Consider the following 9,799-nt stretch of genomic DNA (forward strand, 5'->3'; position numbering starts at 1 on the left):
ATTTATATTTTATTTATTAATTTATTTAATTGTTTACTATTTTTATTGCCCAGTTTGCCTCTCTGGCTCCTATTTCCTTACCAAAGCACCAGGAGAAGCTCTTATTTGGTTAACAGGAGCATGCTAAGAGGGCACCTCTGCCCTGACTTCTTCAGCTCAGTTTGCAGTGATGTGAAGAACAGTTTTTACACTGCTACCAGAATCTTGATATTCTGCCTTCCATTTATGTACTCTAAAAACTTTCATGTTGCTGTGTTAGTTCATCTCCATGAATCAGTTTCTCTCTTCCTCTCTGATTGTTTTAATTAATGGATTACTAAACTTGCATTTAAAATTTTCCATTTGGAGTGGGTGACTCATTTTTCTGAATAGCCAGTGTAAAACATTAATCCTTAAGCCCCTCAAATAACTAATCTTTTGCCGCTCAGCAAAGTAGGGCCAAACATATCTTTATGCTCTCTCCGTATTCTGTTGCATATCTCTAAGGATGTGATGATCTGATGTGATGGAAACTCAGAGGAAGAAAGAGAGAGAGAAAACAATTTCTTTTCAGGAAGTGAAATTGGGAAATATTTGTACCAAATAACTCTACATTTGCAGCTAGAGAAAAACACGATGGCCCATAAAAATGCAATGTCTTTCATGCTGTAGTGTTTTTATTTACTACAAAAAGCTAGCAATACAGGAAAGAATTTTGCAGCAGAGTTATTTTTTTTTCAATGTTGCTATTTTAACTTTACCTGAGTGCCACTTGGCACATATGGTTCCTGCTGGCCATTTCACACTTGGGAAGAGAACCAAAACTAGGATTATCTTCATGCAGAATTCTGGGTATGCTTCATCACAACTCTCTGAAGTCCCTGCCCATTGGAATAAACTGCTGGGCCCTCTGTAGGATTCAGTGCTTTGTGGGGTAATAGCTGAAGGGAGCCAGCATCCCAGGCTAATGGGGACTGGTCATGGGATTCAGGAAAGTCCACACTTCCTCTCAGTATCTCGTCCCTATTCCTTTATTTAATCCATGACAGCATATTAGAAATGGAAGAACCCTGAAACAGAGAGAGATTCTAAATACATATTCTGAAATGGCAGATGTATTTAGATGAATTGAAAAGGCTGCTGTATTACATACAACAGCGATGCATAGTTTCTGTTGCAGCGAAACCAGAAGTGCTCTGGTTGTCCTTCTCATGGTCTCTCACAGAAAATGCACACATAAGTATAAAAATCCATAAGTAATCATATAGGATATTACCTGCACAGTAGGCTTCAAATAGGAGGATCCTACTGAAGTTCTAAACCACTAGAACAACTTACTTGCTGTAACCGCTAGCTGTTATAATCCTGGATAGCCTTGCTTTTCACATAAGTCTTAAATTCCTCTACTAAATTCCTAGCCCTGGTACACTCTCTGCAACAATAAATCAGTTATTTGGTCTAAAAAGAAATTTATATGAAGAAGTGTGTCTACTTACCATCTTTGAAATTCCCACCCTCTGACTTTATCAGAGTGACTTTTTTCCAGTGCTATAGAACAAAGAAAACAAACAAACAAAATTACTTTCTTGTGTCCTTTAACCTTTGCATTTTATTGCATCATTCCTATTTGTACTTGTGTACAAGAACCTAACAGCAACATGACTTCATTTTAATCACTCTTTACCTGTGTAATCTAAGTTCAAAAAACTATAATTTCTTTCCATGGTAGTTTGTGGTCAATAACCTTCACAAATCTGTATCTTTACATTAATCAGCTACTGTATTTCTGGTTTTGCTTATGGGAACACAAATGCAACACCACCACTCAGCAGCAGTAGATATGTTCTCTTTAAATAGTTCTCTCGTTGTTTTATCAGACCCTAGAACTTTAATTGTATTGACTGGATATATAATTATCATTATTATTCCTTGTAGGAACAGATAATTTTATTTCTTTTTGTTTCATTTTTGGTCTAGCTGCTAAATGTAGTAAGCTAAGTATTTTTCCAAATTGTGTCAGGCATGAGGAAGTGGGGCATCTGCAGAAGAGTAAGTGCTGCGCTTCAGTTTTTTTTGTAATTAAAGGCTTGATTAATGTAAGACCTTCATGGACAAATCTGATGTAGCACTTAAGGAGAAGTGCCTACTTGGAGAATGGAAAAGACATAGGATTAGTAGAATGTAGTGGCTGCAATATCAGTACACACTTGTTAACACATAATCCGTGCAGACTGCCAAAGAAGCTGAAGAAAAAAACTGTAGTTTTGTGCATCAGCTTGTAAAGTGAAAAGCATTTGAAGAACTTTTACCCAGTATTAACCACATCTAGATTGGAGCAAGTAAACACCCGCTTTTGCTGGGTTTGTACCCTGCCTAACTTGAAAGGAGTCTTGGTTTCTTTAGCTTTTCTGCACTAGCATGATATACATTCTAAACAGCAGCAGTGTAGGTAAATGGATACAGTCCAGCAGCAGACAAGCTGTTCTGTCCAGTCTCACATCATATTAAATTTAATTATTGATCATTAGAAACACAGGGCCTCTTCTTACTCCATTAAATATTTTTCTCATATACTTAATTTTAACCACAGAATCATAGAATCGCATATTCTAACAAATGCAACCCAGAAAGTATCAAAATATTTTCTTAAATGAGATGCAACTGCCATTTGACGTTAATGGTTTGCAGTGATTTTGCAATAAATCCTGCCTGCATCCCTGAGATGAGTAGTTCTAGTACTTTTTTTGTTATGGGAGTAATTAAAATTTACAAAATTTAAAGCTTAGGAGAGGGAAAAGCTTTTCAGAAAGGAAGGAATCTGGGTTTTAGTTGTTTTAGAAATAAGCTGTTTCGTAGCTGCAGAATTTACAGTGTAATCTTCTCATGGCCACAGGCTTGTACGCCAGAACTAAGCCTCTTACATTTTTAGAGTAACAGTATTTTTAGTTGTGTAGTTACTGTATTAATATGTAAATACAAACCAAGGCAGGGACTGAGCATTGCAAACAACCAAACAACTGTCCTTGCTTTGAGCAGAGAGGCTGAATAACAGATTTCACAAGGTCCCTTCCAATGTGAGTGATTCTGTGATTCGGTTGCTGAATAACTGTGATTGAACAGCTCAGTTCTATGGACAGTTCTACAGTTCTTTTAAAGTTATGATGTTAAATACGGATATTTTAATTTAGCAAGTTATTCCCTACTCCTAAACAGCTTTTCGTGTCTCCATCATACACATTTTGCCTTAGGAAAGGTACAGTGTAGTACAATTTTTTGTCACATAAGGAAAACCACGGTGAAGTATTTTTAATGTATTTTATTCCTCTTCAGTCACCAGACTGAAAATTTTGCTCTAAATTGAATGAAACTGTTATACACATTGCTGTTTACCATAGTGCCACAAAAGGAAGGTACCCTGAAACAGGATTTGTATTTGGATCTAAGTGTCCTGACCTTTCATACAGTTCTCCTTAAGTTAGAGTTTTGCTTTTGACTAGAATATTTGTTCTTTTTTGCATGGAACCTCTGTTGATGGGGTGGTTACCTAGCATAACAGAGCAGCATATTACGAACTAGATCCAATAGCATATAGTTCAACTTACCAGAAATTAATTCCAAACTGTTAGAGCTTAGAATATTTAATTTAGTCAAATTTGTTAATTTTATTGATACTGCTTGATGCCAGCAGTATCTGAGTATTTTTCTCAAATGTATTCTATAGAATATATGTAATTTTCACCAGTCATACCGTGCCAGAGTAATCTATGTTGAAGGGAAATTTAACTGAATTTGAATTAAGTTTGGAGGTTGTGCTCCTGTCTTAGAAGTTTATTAAAAATAATTTTTATGTGATTCATTACATACCTTCAGGCAGTTTTACTACAGACTGTTATCTAAGAAACAACTTTTCATTGATTTCTTTCTTTACTTTTAATAGAGGAAACCAAATTTCTGAGAGGGCAGAATTTTTCATTCTTCATTTCTTCATAGAATGGCCTAGGCTGGAAGGGACCTTAGAGATCATTTAATCCAACCTCCCTGTCATGGGCAGGGACGCCTCTCAACTAGATCAGGCAACACATGGGGACCAAATGGGAATCGAACCCATGATCTTGGTGTTATCAGCACCATGCTCTAATTCAACTGTGCTGAGGTGGTTACCTCAGTTGTTTAACTTTTTTTTTCCCTCACTAAAAGACAGTCGATTAAAACCAAGTGCCAGAATAGAAAAAAACACAGAAAAAAAAAATCTTGCTTCTAACGCTGTGGTGGTAGAGGTTGTTATCATATGGTAGACAGTAAGTATTTTACTGTGCTCAATTCTTTCCAGTTAGATTATCTCATTTTTTGATGACAATAGTAGCGATGGTCTTGCATATCCTGTGCAAAGTCAGAGATACTTCCTACATCAACATCTGATTTAATGCCCCTAGAAAGATGGTATGAAAGATTATGACAAGATCATCTTAAAGTTTTACCTATCTATCTGCTGCACTATCTCATGGGAGGGAGCAGTCTTTCTCTGATAGTACCAGTTTGTAAAAGTAAGTATTACTTAGGTATGTGATATCTTAGATGGTTATAACTTGGGCATTTACATCAGGTTTTGTCAAATGTAGAAATGACTCATAGTAATTGGCTTGAGAATACATGGGAAGCTGACAGCGGGGCCAGACTTTTGAAGCTCATTGGTTCCTGTCTTCTGCATGTGAGCTGTAATCATTAAGAAAACCTGCTTATCAGTCCCGTGTCTTTTCATTTTGCATGCTCTGTTTCTTTTCTTCCTCTGAAAGTCTTTTTCGTGCTATTACTAAATTCTTTCACCACCCTCTTTCCTCTTCCAGCAGTTTTAGAGCTCTTTGCATGATTCTTGTGAATTTTTACATGCCATCGCTTCTAATCCCAGTGGAAGATGATATGTTTCTGCTGGGATTTAACCTTAATGACTACCAAGAATAATTAAAATGAGAGCATATATACTCATTCTCAGTAGAAGTACTCTCCTTATCTGTTATTAATCACTTGCAAATTCCAGTTCATATTTACTTTCTGTCAGGACTAGAAGCTACTTGCCATGCAGTGGGTCTCAGTTGAAGCTGATATTAAAAATGCCCTGTTGTTGCAGTGCTCTAAATCAGATGTGAAAAGAAAATTAAGTTCTTAAAAAAAATTGCTGATAAGCCTGAAAGTCTGGTCTTTGAAGACCAATTTGGTAGGATATTTGGGCATATATATCCCAATCGCAACTACCAGTGATCATATGAAAAATACGAGTAAATTGCAGCCCTTCTTTCTTGATTCAGAGTGAGAAAGAAGACAGAGCCCACGTATGAAGTTGCATAAAATTCTGGGAATCCGGAATTGCCACTCACTGCCAGTATACTTTCTCATGCTATATGACTTTGGCCAGGTCTTCATTATTTCGTACATTCAGGATACAATGGAATACATTTCATACATTAAGATACACTAAATGGAAAGATGCAATATACTGACAATATTCTTTATTGTTCTTCTTGTTGTTTATACAGAGCTTAATTGCCAAATTTTAGGAAAGGAAAAATATAGTTATAGGAGTGAGAGCATTACTGAAAACTTCAGAGAACTGATTAGTTACTGTGATGAGAGTATATATTTTCACATGAAGAAGAGAGGATTTCCAGTACTGGAAATGCATGAAATGATTCAAACACATTTTCAAAACAGGAAGCATTAATAATTCATAAATGTTAATCTTTGAACATTAGTGTTTTTCAAAAAGGTTTTAAAGCATCAATTGAATTGAAAATTGCCCCCTCTAACTGAAGTGGGACAAGATTATTTTTTTTAATATCTTTAAATGGTTGCGCTATTTTATTATATTTTTTTCATGCTCTGATTCTTTCTGTTTGTGAATTAAATATAATGAGGCAGCAATAAATACCTTAATTAGTTTTTTACAGTGCAAGTGTAGAACTACATGCCTGTGAAGATAGGGAGCACATCCACTGTACCCCTGTGATATCTGTGATATATTCATATGATAACATCAAACAAGCAGAAATGCTGGATTTGGCTCTTGATGTATACATATAGATTAGATCTAGATCTAGATATAGATAGATGATATAGATACAGATATATTGAGAGATATATATATATAGAGCGATATCTTGAGATGTATCTTGAGATACATATATAACTTGAGATATATATATATAGTTTCTGGTTATTATTGAGATTGCCATGTTCGATGGGTTTTAGAATGTTACTGGAGGTTGTCCTATGACTCTGCTAAAACCTTCCAGTTTGCAGCCATTCTGTGTCAGGTTTAAATCTATACACGTTTTAGATACAAGTCATTCTGTCTATGATAATTTCAGCAGCCGTTTGATTTCTGTTTAAATCACAAGTAAATTTTCTAAAATTTTTTTTTCACAAAATATTTTGTTTCAAATTCATTTTTTTGCAGGACATGTAAATACCTCTCAGGACTATGGGAGATGCTAAAAAAAGCACTGGAACTTGATTCATTTCAGCTGCAGTAACACTGGTTTAAATACGTGTCAAACAACTGCTGCAGCTTTTCTCATTAAGAGCCTTGTTTGAGCCCCAGATTGGTGTATTTGACACAGATGATTTTGCTGTGGAGTGAGGTGAAGAGTCGTGCCTGTCTAGGCTGTGATGAGGAAAGCAGTATTGCGGCAGAGCAGCTGGCTCCTTTGCCTCCCTGAATTAAAAAGCTATATGGAACCTTCCTGAGGCTTCACATTTGTCTTCCAAACTGTCACAAAAATCTTTGAAGATGCTTTGACAGGCCAAGGCAGTATCCATTGGGCATGAGGAGTTTGCCTGTTGATTAGGAGACAGAGGAATGAGAAATCATAGTATCATAGAACGGCATGGGCTGGAAGGGACCTTAGAGATCATCTAGTCCAACCTCCCTGTTTTGGGCAGGGACATCACGTCTCAACTAGACCACATGGGGACCAAGCAGGAATCAAACCCGTGACGTTGGTGTTGGTCCTTGTTGTCAGCACTGCGCTCAAACCACTGAGCTAACCAGCCCCCTTATATGTTCTGTAAAGAAAGTGACTGTGATACTTTGTCCAGAGAAGAGAGCTTGTTAAGTGTCAGCTGGAGGAGCAGCTTAGAGGCAACACGGTGAGTTCAAGGGCTGAGACTCTTCCTGGATTAGTCCAGCAACAGGTCAGGCCCTGCAGTCTCAAAGTTTGTATCTCTTAGGCCTAAGGCAAACATAGGCTCTCCATTCATGACCCAGAAGCAAATTACTTGAATAATGGTGTAGTCTGGGAAGGAAAACAAGTCTGCCTAGGCCAAAAGACTAGTTGCCAAATTACCCATTCACTGGGTACCAACACCATATAGCTTTGAGGGTGAGGAAGGAGTTCAAGGATGAGCAGAAAGATTTACCATGGGAGGCTTTGAGAACTACAATTACTCTCAGTTTTCTAGTCTGCTTTGTCTACTGTTATAGCACATTTATCTCTCTGCTCTCAGTAATTATATTAATAGTACTGATTTAATCCCTTCAGTCTTCAAAGAGCTGTTTGAATAATAATGACATAATTCACCTGACCCTTGGAGAGAAAGATAAGCATTATTAAAAATAAACAGTCCTCCAGAAAAGACAGGACGAAGGGGAAGGGGAAGTTTATGCTTGAAATTGGGGCATGTCATTAGCCTCTTTTCTGTTCGGAAGAGTAGCTGTTGACAAGAGACGAAGAGTGGAGCGAAGAACAGGATAGTGAAGCAGCAGGCCAGGTAGAGGCCAAGCTTCAGTGGTATCTTCCCAGTCCCAGGCAGCAGTTCACTTGGGGGCTGTGCCACTGGGCAGCTCAGAGGATTTTAAGAATTTTCTTACTCTAGCCTTCATGTCTACTTTCCTCTTGTATTTTAGTGCCCCCTAGTTTTTTCTTGCCTGAAAGTAAATCATGTATTTGCTGCTGAAACTTCTGTGTTTTTATGGGTTCTGACATACAGATCCCTTCATCCTGATGAAAACCTGAGATCCAACTTTGATGTTGCTGTTCCATAGACGGTTTTTCTCCCTGTGATGCTACTGCGACCTCTGGCTTCACAGCTGGATACCAGTCTTGGTTATTACAATGTGTTTTGTTGTATCAGCACTCTTCTGTTCTCCCAGTTCTTCCCACCCTGGGTGATTTTGCTCAAGGTTGAAAAGCTAACGCTTCAGAAGTAGGGTAACGAAATACTGGGTGCTTATGTCCTCACCTAAAGCTCAGATCCCTAGTGTGTGAGGCCATCTGTCAGTAGCTTGTTTTCTAACTGCTTTATGTTGTGACACAGTTATCTCAGATTCAGGCCAGTTCTGTGTTTGCTTTACATTGACATTTCTTCAATGTCTCTAGTGATGCGGTGTCACCTAGCACCAGGGGATTTATGATAAAGATATTTAAGCAGTTGAGTGTGAATGTGTTTTCTGAATGAAGTTACATACATGTGTGATTACTTACAGGGTGCTCAACAGATTCTCATATGAATTCAGTATACAAAGACATGCACTACATAAAACATGAACTCAAATCTGTTTTGCCCTGAGTATACAGTCTCACAGACCACTGTGCTACAGAAAGGTATTTTCAGTCCTGGTATACAGCTGGAGGATCTCAGCTCTCTAGTGATTCATTTGATATAACTCATGTACAGAGGAATATATGTATTGATCTAGGCCATTAAAACATATTAATTTACAAGCAGTAACTGCATACAAGGACAGCATAATAAATTGTAAAATGTATTCCAGTTCATAAAATTCACCAGTCTATTGCTCTGCCTAGGGTGACTATCAACGGTTACAGTCACTCCGGTGGGAAGCTGAGGGCCTATGTATGACTAGTAATGCATATAAAATACAAAATATGTCTTCTCAGTAAACTCTCACAGAAAATTCAGTGAGGAACTAAATTTCCCAAATTCCTTTCCCTTCTTCACTTTCCACTTAGACTTTGTCTTGAATGGGGTTTGTTTTGACTAATGAGATTTCAGTCATCAATTATTATAGCAATATAATGCGTCCAGTCCATAGGATTTCATAGTGTATGCATCTGCAACATGAGAGCATGATTAACTGCTGTCTTTCCAGAAATCACTGGCAATATGACTAACTTTAAAAGCTTTTATTACAATTTTCTTTCTCATTATAGTATAAACCCTTAGAGGAATGTGGGGTTGTGGTAATGACTCACTGGGCAATAACACAGCAACCTCAGACACCGTAATGTGATGCAGAAAAGGTCATACAGTTGCCTTTATAACAGGATTATTCATTCATTCATTAAAAATTAAACACATGGGAGATCATCATGTATTCAGGTTGACAAGTATTGGGGAATACTTTCTTGTAGTTTAAGTCCTGATCAGTGTGTGTGAGATGAAGTTACTCCAAATGAAGTCTTGTCTTATTTAGTGGCATTTACATCTGAAGTTACTTAATTATTCCTATGGAAGATAAGTGTCGTAAGGAGACACAGAGTGGTTTGGAATCTTGGCTATAACTTAATGGAGTTATGATTGAGTTTTTAATAATTTTTAAGTTTTTGAAATGAGCTTACATTTATTTTTTAAAAAATAAAAATAATTTTACATTATTTATCTCTCCTTACCCAAAATTTGCTGGTTTTTTAATTGTACTGCTAAAATTTGTGGGTTTTTAAGTGGAGTCATGAAGAAAAATCAAGGTGCTCCGAAGTCTTGTAATTTAACTCTCTCAGCCTGATGGCATTAATGCATTTATTTTTTTTTCATTGATGTCCCATGGTAGAATGCAGCTAGGAAAGGACTGGTTCTGAATGATCCT

Source organism: Apaloderma vittatum, unplaced genomic scaffold (genome assembly GCF_000703405.1).
Source record: "Apaloderma vittatum isolate BGI_N311 unplaced genomic scaffold, ASM70340v1 scaffold13947, whole genome shotgun sequence".
Taxonomy (NCBI): domain Eukaryota; kingdom Metazoa; phylum Chordata; class Aves; order Trogoniformes; family Trogonidae; genus Apaloderma; species Apaloderma vittatum.